Source organism: Scyliorhinus torazame, chromosome 24, assembly GCF_047496885.1.
Source record: "Scyliorhinus torazame isolate Kashiwa2021f chromosome 24, sScyTor2.1, whole genome shotgun sequence".
Taxonomy (NCBI): domain Eukaryota; kingdom Metazoa; phylum Chordata; class Chondrichthyes; order Carcharhiniformes; family Scyliorhinidae; genus Scyliorhinus; species Scyliorhinus torazame.
Genome location: NC_092730.1, coordinates 33,933,543 through 33,946,160, shown reverse-complemented (window position 1 = coordinate 33,946,160; position 12,618 = coordinate 33,933,543). Strand labels below are relative to the sequence as shown.

Sequence of the window (12,618 nt, the reverse complement as noted above, 5' to 3'; positions counted from 1 at the left end):
ATGCACTAGTGATAATTTACCAAAATTATCTGGGGCCGTCCCTGCGGATTGGAAATTAGCAAACGTGACACCACTGTTTAAAAAAGGAGGTAGGCAGAAAGCGGGTAATTATAGGCCAGTGAGCTTAACTTCGGTAGTAGGGAAGATGCTGGTATCTATCATCAAGGAAGAAATAGCGAGGCATCTGGATGGAAGTTGTCCCACTGGACAGACGCAGCATGGGTTCATAAAGGGCAGGTCGCGCCTAACTAATTTAGTGGAATATTTTGAGGACATTAACAGTGCGGTAGATAACGGGGAGCCAATGGATGTGGTATATCTGGTATATCTGGATTTCCAGAAAGCCTTTGACAAGGTGCCACACAAAAGGTTGTTGCATCAGATAAAGATGCATGGCATTAAGGGGAAAGTAGTAGCATGGATAGAGGATTGGTTAATTAATAGAAAGCAAAGAGTGGGGATTAATGGGTGTTTCTCTGGTTGGCAATCAGTAGCTAGTGGTGTCCCTCAGTGATCAGTGTTGGGCCCACAACTGTTCACAATTTACATCGATGATTTGGAGTTGGGGACCAAGGGCAATGTGTCCAAGTTTGCATACGACACTAAGATAAGTGGTAAAGCAAAAAGTGCAGAGGATATTGGAAGTCTGCAGAGGGATTTGGATAGGCTAAGTGAATGGGCTAGGGTCTGGCAGATGGAATACAATGTTGACAAATGTGAGGTTATCCATTTTGGTAGGAATAACAGCAAAAGAGATTATTATTTAAATGATAAAATATTAAAACATGCTGCTGTGCAGAGAGACCTGAGTGTTCTAGTGCATGAGTCTCAAAAAGTTGGTTTTCAGGTGCAACAGGTGATTAAGAAGGCAAATGGAATTTTGTCCTTCATTGCTAGAGGGATGGAGTTTAAGACTGGGGAGGTTCTGCTGCAATTGTATAAGGTGTTAGTGAGGCCACACCTAGAGTATTGTGTTCAGTTTTGGTCTCCTTACTTGAGAAAGGACGTACAGGCACTGGAGGGTGTGCAGAGGAGATTCACTAGGTTAATCCCAAAGCTGAAGGGGTTGGATTACGAGGAGAGGTTGAGTAGACTGGGACTGTACTCATTGGAATTTAGAAGGATGAGGGGGGGATCTTATAGAAACATATGAGATTATGAAGGGAATAGAAAGGATAGATGCGGGCAGGTTGTTTCCACTGGCGGGTGAAAACAGAACTAGGGGGCATAGCCTCAAAATAAGGGGAAGTAGATTTAGGACTGAGTTTAGAAGGAACTTCTTCACCCAAAGCGTTGTGAATCTATGGAATTCCTTGCCCAGTGAAGCAGTAGAGGCTCCTTTATTAAATGTTTTTAAGATAAGGATAGATAGTTTTTTGAAGAATAAAGGGATTAAGGGTTATGGTGTTCGGGCCCGAAAGTGGAGCTGAGTCCACAAAAGATCAGCCATGATCTCATTGAATGGTGGAGCAGGCTCGAGGGGCCAGATGGCCTACTCCTGCTCCTAGTTCTTATATTATTCAGTTATGAACTGGACTTCTCCCTGTGAGGTCTTGCTGTGCGAATGTAAGCAGGAATCTCATTCCCGGAGGCCACCGCTTCCCCAATTGAATCTTCCTGGGGTTGAACATTTTGCTGGAGAAACGTAACCACGTGGAGGAAAAGTTAATGTCAGAAGTAGGATTCGAACCCACCCCTCCAGAGGAGACTGCAACCTTAACGCAGCGCCTTCGACCGCTCGGCCATCCTGACGCGCCGTAACCCAAGATATGCTCCATCGGCGAATCGATTTAAATTCAATTTTCATCTTCATTTCATTTCAAACTAGATGTGGTTTTACTATTTTTGAACGCCAGCCAGACTCTTGTATCTGAGTGCGATCGTTCTCCAACACGCTGTGTGTTAAGGAGCTCTCATTTCTGCATTGATCAGTTTGCTCTATTCAACAAAGTCCGTACTGCCGCCTACCTGTTCCTCACACGAAGGTATTAAGAGTCTAAGATCTGAGCGGCCTGATGGATCCAATTAGACAGTTGCATCTTGGCGACTGGAATCTCTCTGCACAGCTGCTTCTGGTGCTGCTTTCACAGGCTAGTAGCCTAATAACCCCTCCAGTGTCCAAACACGAGGATGTTCATGCTGTAAAGGCGGCAGAAGAACATTCTGGGAGAAGCCAACTTATTTACATCCGCCAATACAACATGCCAGACTATTTACAACAAACAGACAGAGAACATACAGTGGAGAAGGAGTCCATTCGGCCCATCGAGTCTGCACCGATCCACTTAAGACCTCAATTCCATCCTATCACCCTCACCCCGCAACCCAATAATCATTCCTAACTTTTTGGACACTAAGGGCAATTACGCATGACCAATTCCCGGAGCTAGCTCGTCTTTATGCTGTGGGAGGAAACCAGAGCACCCGGGGTGAAATTCACGCAGACACAGGGAGAACATGCAGACTCCGCACAGACAGTGACCGAAGCCGGGAATCGAAACTGGAACCCTGGTGCTGTGAAGCAACTGTGCTAACCACGATGCTACCTTGCTGTCCAAAATTTCGAAATAAATTTCTTCTGCGATGGCCGAGAATCGAACACGGGTCAACTGCTTGGAAGGCAACTATGCTCACCACTGTACCACCATCGCTCATAGACCCGCTTTAAATTATATCTTCATTCGCATTTTATTTCTAATCAGTTGTGCTTTTCCTATTTTGGAACACCAGCCATAATCCTGAATCTGAGTACCGTCCTTCTCCAAGCCGCTGGGGGCTAAGGAGCTTCGCATTGATGCATTGATCAGTTTGCTGCAATCAACAAAGACCGAACTCCAGCCGACCTGTTCCTCACACGACGGTATTGAGAGTCTAAGATCTGAGCGGCGTGAAGGATCCAATTATACAGTTGCATCCTTGCGACTGGAAACTCTCTCCACAGCTGATTCTGGTGCTGCTTTCACAAACAAGTAGCCAGAGAACCCTTCAGTGTCAAAACAGGAGGTCGCTCATGCTGTAAAGGCGGCAGAAGAACTTTCTGGAAGAAGCCAACTGATTCACGTCCGACAATCCAACCAGCCAGACTATTTACAACAAGGGAAGTGGAAATTTACTCGGAGTCCTGGGATCAATATTAATTCCTCAACCAGAGTCACTGAGCAGATCATCCCGTCATGAACTGGGCTTCTGACTGTGGGGTCTTGCTGTGCGAATTTAAGTGCGAATCTCACGTCCCGAGGCCACCGCCTCCCCATTGAATGGGAGGTATTAAATCTTCCTGGGGTTGAACATTTGTTGGAGAAATGTAACCTCGTGGAAAAAAAGGCGATGTCCGAAGTAGGATTCGAACCCACGCCTCCAGAGGAGACTGCGACATTAACGCAGCGCCTTCGAACGCTCGGCCAGCCTGACGAGCTGGCGACGACGTTATGCTACGTGCACAAATAGACATAGAGAGAGAACATACAGAGCAGAAGGAGTCCATTCGGCCCATCGAGTCTGCACCGACCCACTTAAGACGTCAATTCCATCCTATCACACTCACCCCGCAACCCAATAATCCTTCCTACATTTTTGGACACTAAGGGCAATTACGCATGACCAATTCCCCGAGCCAGCTCGTCTTTATGCCGCGGGAGGAAACCGGAGCTCCCGGGGTGAAATTCACGCAGACATGGGGAGAACGTGCAGACTCCGCACAGACAGTGACCCAAGCCGGGAATCGAACCTGGAACCCTGGAGCTGTGAAACAACTGTGCTAACCACGGCGCTACCTTGCTCCCCAAAATTTCGAAATAAGTTTTTTCTGCGATGGCCGGGCATCGAACCTAGATGAAATGCTTGGAAGGCAGCTATGCTCACCACTGTCCCACCATCGCTCACTGAAGAACTTTAAATTCTATCTTCATTGTCATTTCATTTCTAATCAGTTGTGCTTTTCCTATTTTTGAACACCAGCCAGAGTCCTGTATCTAAGTGCCGTCCTTCTCCAAGCCGCTGGGGGTTAAGGAGCTTCGCATTGTTGCATTGATCAGTTTGCTGCAATCAACAAAGACCGAACTCCCGCCGACCTGTTCCTCACACGAAGGTATTGAGAGTCTAAGATCTGAGCGGCGTGAAGGATCCAATTATACAGTTGCATCCTTGCGACTGGAATCTCTCTCCACAGCTGCTTCTGGTGCTGCTTTCACAAACAAGTAGCCAGAGAACCCTTCAGTGTCCAAACAGGAGGACATTCATCCAGTAAAGGCGGCAGAAGAGTTTTCTGGGAGATGTCGACTGAGACACCTCAATAATCCAACCAGCCAGACTATTTACAACAAGAGACGAGACATTTACCCGGAATCCTGGGATCATTATTAATTCCTCAAATAGAGTCACTGAGCAGATTATCCAGTTGCGAACTGGGCTTCTGCCTGTGGGGTCTTGCTGTGCGAATATCAGCAGGAATCTCATTCCCGGAGTCCACCGCTTCAGCATTGAATGGGAAGTATTGGATCTTCCTGGTGTTGCAAATGTTGCTGGAGAAATGTAACCACGTGGAGGAAAAGGGAATGTCAGAAGTGGGATTCGAAACCACGCCTCCAGAGAAGACTGCGACCTTAACGCAGCGCCTTCGACCGCTCGGCGATCCTGAAGCACGGCGGCTAAAGATATGCTCCATGCGCAAATCGATTTAAATTTAATTTTCATCTTCATTTCATTTCAAACTAGATGTGGTTTAACTATTTTTCAACGCCAGCCAGACTCTTGCATCTGAGTGGGATGGTTCTCCAACACGCTGTGAGTTAAGGAGCTCTCATTTCTGCATTGATCAGTTTGCTCCAATCAACAAAGTCCGTACTGCCGTCTAACTGTTCCTGACACGAACGTATTAAGAGTCTAAGATCTGAGTGGCGGGAAGGATCCAATGAGACAGTTGCATCCTGGCGACTGGAATCTCTCTCCACCGCTGGTTCTGGTGCTGCTTTCACAAACAAGTAGCCGAATAACGCCTCCAGTGTCCAAACACGAGAATGTTCATGCTGTAAAGGCGGCAGAAGAACTTTCTGGAAGAAGCCAACTGATACACGTCCGACAATCCAACCAGCCAGACTATTTACAACAAGGGAAGTGGAAACTTACCCGGAGTCCTGGGATCAGTATTAATTCCTTAACCAGAGTCACTGAGCAGATCATCCAGTTATGAACTGGGCTTCTGCCTGTGGGATCTTGCTGTGCGAATATCAGCAGGAATCTCATTCCAGGAGGCCACCGCTTCCTCATTGAATGGGAGGTATTGGACCTTCCTGGTGTCGCAAATTTTGCTGGAGAAACGTAACCACGTGGAGGAAAAGGGAATGTCAGAAGTGGGATTCGAACCCACGCTTCCAGAGAAGACTGCCACCTTAACGCAGCGCCCACGACCGCTCGGCCAGCCTGACGCACGGCGGCCGAAGATTTGCTCCATGCGCAAATCGATTTAAATTTAATTTTCATCTTCATTTAATTTCAAACTAGATGTGGTTTTACTATTTTTGAACGCCAGCCAGACTCTTGCATCTGAGTGCGATCGTTCTCCAACGCGCTGTGTGTTAAGGAGCTCTCATTTCTGCATTGATCAGTTTGCTCCAATCAACAAAGTCCGTACTGCCGTCTAACTGTTCCTTACACGAAGGTATTACGAGTCTAAGATCTGAGTGGCGGGAAGGATCCAATGAGACAGTTGCATCCTGGCGACTGGAATCTCTCTGCACAGCTGCATCTGGTGCTGCTTTCACAGACAAGTAGCCGAATAACGCCTCCAGTGTCCAAACACGAGGATGTTCATGCTGTAAAGGCGGCAGAAGAACTTTCTGGAAGAAGCCAACTGATTCACGTCCGACAATCCAACCAGCCAGACTATTTACAACAAGGGAAGTGGAAATTTGCAAGGAGTCCTGGGATCAGTATTAATTCCTCACCCAGAGTCACTGAGCCGATCATACAGTCATGAACTGGGCTTCTGCCTGCGGGGTCTTGCTGTGCGAATTTCAGTACGAATCTCGCGTCCCGAGGCCACCGCTTCCCCATTGAATGGGAGGTATTAGATCTTCCTGGGGTTGAACAATTTTTGGAGAAATGTAACCTCGTGAAAAAAAGGCAATGTCAGAAGTAGGATTCTAACCCACGCCTCCAGAGGAGTCTGCGATCTTAACGCAGCGTCTTCGACCGCTCGGCCACCCTGACGAGCTGCAGGAAATGTTATGAACCGTGCACAAACAGACAGAGAACATACAGTGGAGAAGGAGTCCATTCGGCCCATCGAGTCTGCACCGATCCACTTAAGACCTCAATTCCATCCTATCACCCTCACCCCGCAACCCAATAATCCTTCCTACCTTTTTGGACACTAAGGGCAATTACGCATGACCAATTCCCGGAGCTAGCTCGTCTTTATGCTGTGGGAGGAAACCGGAGCACCTGGGGTGAAATTCACGCAGACATGGGGAGAACGTGCAGACGCCGCACAGAGAGTGACCCAAGCCGGGAATCGAACCTGGAACAGTGGAGCTGTGAAACAACTGTGCTACCTTGCTGCCCAAAATTTCGAAATAAGTTCTTTCTGCGATGGCTGGGAATCGAACCCAGGTCAACTGCTTGGAAGGCAGCTATGCTCACCATTATACCACCATCGCTCACTGAAGAACTTTAAATTCTATCTTCATTGTCATTTCATTTCTAATCAGTTGTGCTTTTCCCATTTTTGAACACCAGCCAGAGTCCTGTATCTGAGTGCCGTCCTTCTCCAAGCCGCTGGGGGTTAAGGAGCTTCGCGTCGTTGCATTGATCAGTTTGCTGCAATCAACAAAGACCGAACTCCCGCCGACCTGTTCCTCACGTGAAGATATTGAGAGTCTAAGATCTGAGCGGCGTGAAGGATCCAATTATACAGTTGCATCCTTGCGACTGGAATCTCTCTCCACAGCTGCTTCTGGTGCTGCTTTCACAAACAAGTAGCCAGAAACCCCTTCAGTGTCCAAACAGGAGGACGTTCATCCAGTAAAGGCGGCAGAAGAGTTTTCTGGGAGATGTCGACTGAGACACCTCGAAAATCCAACCAGCCAGACTATTTACAACAAGAGACGAGACATTTACCCGGAATCCTGGGATCATTATTAATTCCTCAAATAGAGACATGAGCAGATTATCCAGTGATGAACTGGGCTTCTGCCTGTGGGGTCTTGCTGTGCGAATATCAACAGGAATCTCATTCCAGGAGGCCACCGCTTACCCATTGAATGGGAGGTATTGGATCGTCCGGGTGTTGCAAATTTTGCTGGAGAAACAGAACCACGTGGAGGAAAAGGGAATGTCAGAAGTGGGATTCGAACCCACGCCTCCAGAGGAGACTGCGACCTTAACGCAGCGCCTTCGACCGCTCGGCCATCCTGACGCACTGTGGCCAAAGATATGCTCCATGCGCAAATCGATTTAAATTTAATTTTCATCTTCATTTCATTTCAAACTAGATGTGGTTTTACTATTTTTGAACGCCAGTCAGACTCTTCCATCTCAGTGCGATCGTTCTACAACACGCTGTGTGTTAAGGAGCTCTCATTTCTGCATTGATCAGTTTGCTCCAATCAACAAAGTCCGTACTGCCGTCTAACTGTTCCTTACACGAAGGTATTAAGAGTCTAAGATCTGAGTGGCGGGAAGGATCCAATGAGACAGTTGCATCCTGGCGACTGGAATCTTTCTGCACAGCTGCATCTGGTGCTGCTTTCACAGAGAAGTAGCCGAATAACGCCTCCAGTGTCCAAACACGAGGATGTTCATGCTGTAAAGGCGGCAGAAGAACTTTCTGGAAGAAGCCAACTGATTCACGTCCGACAATCCAACCAGCCAGACTATTTACAACAAGGGAAGTGGAAATTTACCCGGAGTCCTGGGATCAGTATTAATTCCTCAAGCAGAGTCACTGAACAGATCATCCAGTCATGAACTGGGCTTCTGACTGTGGGGTCTTGCTGTGCGAATTTAAGTACGAATCTCGGGTCCCGAGGCCACCGCTTCCCCATTGAATGGGAGGTATTAGATCTTCCTGGGGTTGAACAATTTTTCGAGAAATGTAACCTCGAGGAAAAAAAGGCAATGTCAGAAGTAGGATTCTAACCTACGCCTCCAGAGGAGACTGCGGCCTTAACGCAGCGCCATCGACCGCTCGGCCATCCCGACGAGCTGCAGAAAATGTTATGCTCCGTGCACAAATAGACATAGAACATGCAGTGCAGAAGGAGTCCATTCGGCCTATCGAGTCTGCACCGATCCACGTAAGACCTCAATTCCATCCTATCACCCTCACCCCGCAACCCAATAATCCTTCCTACCTTTTTGGACACTAAGGGCAATTACGCATGACCAATTCCCCGAGCCAGCTCGTCTTTATGCCGTGGGAGGAAACCGGAGCACCCGGGGTGAAATTCACGCAGACTTGGGGAGAGCGTGCAGACTCCGCACAGTCAGTGACCCAAGCCGGGAATCGAACCTGGAACCCTGGAGCTGTGAAACAACTGTGCTACCTTGCTGCCCAAAATTTCGAAATAAGTTTCTTCTGCGATGGCTGGGAATCGAACCCAGGTCAACTGCTTGGAAGGGAGCTATGCTCACCATTACACCACCATCGCTCACTGAAGAACTTTAAATTCTATCTTCATTGTCATTTCATTTCTAAACAGTTGTGCTTTTCCTATTTTTGAACACCAGCCAGAGTCCTGTATCTGAGTGCCGTCCTTCTCCAAGCCGCTGGGGGTTAAGGAGCTTCGCGTCGTTGCATTGATCAGTTTGCTGCAATCAACAAAGACCGAACTCCCGCCGACCTGTTCCTCACATGAAGATATTGAGAGTCTAAGATCTGAGCGGCGTGAAGGATCCAATTATACAGTTGCATCCTTGCGACTGGAATCTCTCTCCACAGCTGCTTCTGGTGCTGCTTTCACAAACAAGTAGCCAGAAAACCCTTCAGTGTCCAAACAGGAGGACGTTCATCCAGTAAAGGCGGCAGAAGAGTTTTCTGGGAGATGTCGACTGAGACACCTCGACAATCCAACCAGCCAGACTATTTACAACAAGAGACGAGACATTTACCCGGAATCCTGGGATCATTATTAATTCCTCAAATAGAGTCATGAGCAGATTATCCAGTGATGAACTGGGCTTCTGCCTGTGGGGTCTTGCTGTGCGAATATCAGCAGGAGTCTCATTCCAGGAGGCCACCGCTTCCCCATTGAATGGGAGGTATTGGATCTTCCTGGTGTTGCAAATGTTGCTGGAGAAATGTAACCACGTGGAGGAAAAGGGAATGTCAGAAGTGGGATTCGAAACCACGCCTCCAGAGGAGACTGCGGCCTTTACGCAGCGCCTTCGACCGCTCGGCCATCCTGAAGCACGGCGGCTAAAGATATGCTCCATGCGCAAATCGATTTAAATTTAATTTTCATCTTCATTTCATTTCAAACTAGATGTGGTTTAACTATTTTTCAACGCCAGCCAGACTCTTGCATCTGAGTGCGATGGTTCTCCAACACGCTGTGAGTTAAGGAGCTCTCATTTCTGCATTGACCAGTTTGCTCCAATCAACAAAGTCCGTACTGCCGTCTAACTGTTCCTGACACGAACGCATTAAGAGTCTAAGATCTGAGTGGCGGGAAGGATCCAATGAGACAGTTGCATCCTGGCGACTGGAATCTCTCTCCACCGCTGGTTCTGGTGCTGCTTTCACAAACAAGTAGCCGAATAACGCCTCCAGTGTCCAAACACGAGAATGTTCATGCTGTAAAGGCGGCAGAAGAACTTTCTGGAAGAAGCCAACTGATACACGTCCGACAATCCAACCAGCCAGACTATTTACAACAAGGGAAGTGGAAACTTACCCGGAGTCCTGGGATCAGTATTAATTCCTTAACCAGAGTCACTGAGCAGATCATCCAGTTATGAACTGGGCTTCTGCCTGTGGGATCTTGCTGTGCGAATATCAGCAGGAATCTCATTCCAGGAGGCCACCGCTTCCTCATTGAATGGGAGGTATTGGACCTTCCTGGTGTTGCAAATTTTGCTGGAGAAACGTAACCACGTGGAGGAAAAGGGAATGTCAGAAGTGGGATTCGAACCCACGCTTCCAGAGAAGACTGCTACCTTAACGCAGCGCCCACGACCGCTCGGCCAGCCTGACGCACGGCGGCCGAAGATTTGCTCCATGCGCAAATCGATTTAAATTTAATTTTCATCTTCATTTAATTTCAAACTAGATGTGGTTTTACTATTTTTGAACGCCAGCCAGACTCTTGCATCTGAGTGCGATCGTTCTCCAACGCGCTGTGTGTTAAGGAGCTCTCATTTCTGCATTGATCAGTTTGCTCCAATCAACAAAGTCCGTACTGCCGTCTAACTGTTCCTTACACGAAGGTATTAAGAGTCTAAGATCTGAGTGGCGGGAAGGATCCAATGAGACAGTTGCATCCTGGCGACTGGAATCTCAGCACAGCTGCATCTGGTGCTGCTTTCACAGACAAGTAGCCGAATAACGCCTCCAGTGTCCAAACACGAGGATGTTCATGCTGTAAAGGCGGCAGAAGAACTTTCTGGAAGAAGCCAACTGATTCACGTCCGACAATCCAACCAGCCAGACTATTTACAACAAGGGAAGTGGAAATTTACAAGGAGTCCTGGGATCAGTATTAATTCCTCAACCAGAGTCACTGAGCAGATCATCCAGTCATGAACTGGGCTTCTGACTGTGGGGTCTTGCTGTGCGAATTTAAGTGCGAATCTCGCGTCCCGAGGCCACCGCTTCCCCATTGAATGGGAGGTATGAGATATTCCTGGGGTTGAACAATTATTGGAGAAATGTAACCTCGTGGAAAAAAAGGCAATGTCAGAAGTAGAATTCTAACCCACGCCTCCAGAGGAGACTGCGTCCTTAACGCCGCGCCTTCGGCCGCTCGGCCACCCTGACGAGCTGCAGAAACTGTTCTGCTCGGTGCACAAATAGACATAGAACATACAGTGCAGAAGGAGTCCATTCGGCCCATCGAGTCTGCACCGATCCACTTAATACCTCAATTCCATCCTATCACCCTCACCCCGCAGCCCAATAATCCTTCCTAGCTTTTTGGACACGACGGGCAATTACGCATGACCAATTCCCCGAGCCATCTCGTCTTCATGCCGTGGGACGAAACCGGAGCACCCGGGGTGAAATTCACGCAGACTTGGGGAGAACGTGCAGACTCCGCACAGTCAGTGACCCAAGCCGGGAATCGAACCTGGAACCCTGGAGCTGTGAAACAACTGTGCTACCTTGCTGCCCAAAATTTCGAAATAGGTTTTTTCTGCGATGGCTGGGAATCGAACCCAGGTCAACTGCTTGGAAGGCAGCTATGCTCACCATTATACCACCATCGCTCACTGAAGAACTTTAAATTCTATCTTCATTGTCATTTCATTTCTAAACAGTTGTGCTTTTCCTATTTTTGAACACCAGCCAGAGTCCTGTATCTGAGTGCCGTCCTTCTCCAAGCCGCTGGGGGTTAAGGAGCTTCGCGTCGTTGCATTGATCAGTTTGCTGCAATCAACAAAGACCGAACTCCCGCCGACCTGTTCCTCACATGAAGATATTGAGAGTCTAAGATCTGAGCGGCGTGAAGGATCCAATTATACAGTTGCATCCTTGCCACTGGAATCTCTCTCCACAGCTGCTTCTGGTGCTGCTTTCACAAACAAATAGCCAGTAACCCCTTCAGTGTCCAAACAGGAGGACGTTCATCCAGTAAAGGCGGCAGAAGAGTTTTCTGGGAGATGTCGACTGAGACACCTCGACAATCCAACCAGCCAGACTATTTACAACAAGAGACGAGACATTTACCCGGAATCTTGGGATCATTATTAATTCCTCAAATAGAGTCATGAGCAGATTATCCAGTGATGAACTGGGCTTCTGCCTGTGGGGTCTTGCTGTGCGAATATCAGCAGGAGTCTCATTCCAGGAGGCCACCGCTTCCCCATTGAATGGGAGGTATTGGATCGTCCTGGTGTTGCAAATATTGCTGGAGAAACGTAACCACGTGGAGCAAAAGGGAATGTCAGAAGTGGGATTCGAACCCACGCCTCCAGAGGAGACTGCGACCTTAACGCAGCGCCTTCGACCGCTCGGCCATCCTGACGCACTCTGGCCAAAGATATGCTCCATGCGCAAATCGATTTAAATTTAATTTTCATCTTCATTTCATTTCAAACTAGATGTGGTTTTACTATTTTTGAACGCCAGCCAGACTCTTGCATCTCAGTGCGATCGTTCTCCAACGCGCTGTGTGTTAAGGAGCTCTCATTTCTGCATTTATCAGTTTGCTCCAATCAACAAAGTCCGTACTGCCGTCTAACTGTTCCTTACACGAAGGTATTAAGAGTCTAAGATCTGAGAGGCGGGAAGGATCCAATGAGACAGTTGCATCCTGGCGACTGGAATCTCTGCACAGCTGCATCTGGTGCTGCTTTCACAGACAAGTAGCCGAATAACGCCTCCAGTGCCAAACACGAGGATGTTCATGCTGTAAAGGCGGCAGAAGAACTTTCCGGAAGAAGCCAGCTGATTCACGTCCG

General features: G+C 48.1%; 9 non-coding genes across 9 annotated transcripts; all 9 read right to left on the bottom strand.

The window, feature by feature from the left end:
• Window positions 1-1,669: 1,669 nt before the first annotated feature.
• On the bottom strand, window positions 1,670-1,752 carry trnal-aag (transfer RNA leucine (anticodon AAG)). Its single transcript has one exon. It is a non-coding gene; the product is annotated as a tRNA-Leu (tRNA).
• An 827-nt stretch (window positions 1,753-2,579) lies between these two features.
• Window positions 2,580-2,651, bottom strand: trnag-ucc (transfer RNA glycine (anticodon UCC)). The gene has a single exon. It is a non-coding gene; the product is annotated as a tRNA-Gly (tRNA).
• A 3,473-nt stretch (window positions 2,652-6,124) lies between these two features.
• trnal-aag (transfer RNA leucine (anticodon AAG)) lies at window positions 6,125-6,207 on the bottom strand. The gene has a single exon. It is a non-coding gene; the product is annotated as a tRNA-Leu (tRNA).
• Window positions 6,208-6,584: 377 nt separating this feature from the next.
• On the bottom strand, window positions 6,585-6,656 carry trnag-ucc (transfer RNA glycine (anticodon UCC)). The gene has a single exon. It is a non-coding gene; the product is annotated as a tRNA-Gly (tRNA).
• A 675-nt stretch (window positions 6,657-7,331) lies between these two features.
• trnal-aag (transfer RNA leucine (anticodon AAG)) lies at window positions 7,332-7,414 on the bottom strand. Its single transcript has one exon. It is a non-coding gene; the product is annotated as a tRNA-Leu (tRNA).
• Window positions 7,415-8,116: 702 nt separating this feature from the next.
• On the bottom strand, window positions 8,117-8,199 carry trnal-aag (transfer RNA leucine (anticodon AAG)). The gene has a single exon. It is a non-coding gene; the product is annotated as a tRNA-Leu (tRNA).
• Window positions 8,200-8,576: 377 nt separating this feature from the next.
• trnag-ucc (transfer RNA glycine (anticodon UCC)) lies at window positions 8,577-8,648 on the bottom strand. Its single transcript has one exon. It is a non-coding gene; the product is annotated as a tRNA-Gly (tRNA).
• A 2,704-nt stretch (window positions 8,649-11,352) lies between these two features.
• trnag-ucc (transfer RNA glycine (anticodon UCC)) lies at window positions 11,353-11,424 on the bottom strand. Its single transcript has one exon. It is a non-coding gene; the product is annotated as a tRNA-Gly (tRNA).
• Window positions 11,425-12,099: 675 nt separating this feature from the next.
• trnal-aag (transfer RNA leucine (anticodon AAG)) lies at window positions 12,100-12,182 on the bottom strand. Its single transcript has one exon. It is a non-coding gene; the product is annotated as a tRNA-Leu (tRNA).
• Window positions 12,183-12,618: the final 436 nt, after the last annotated feature.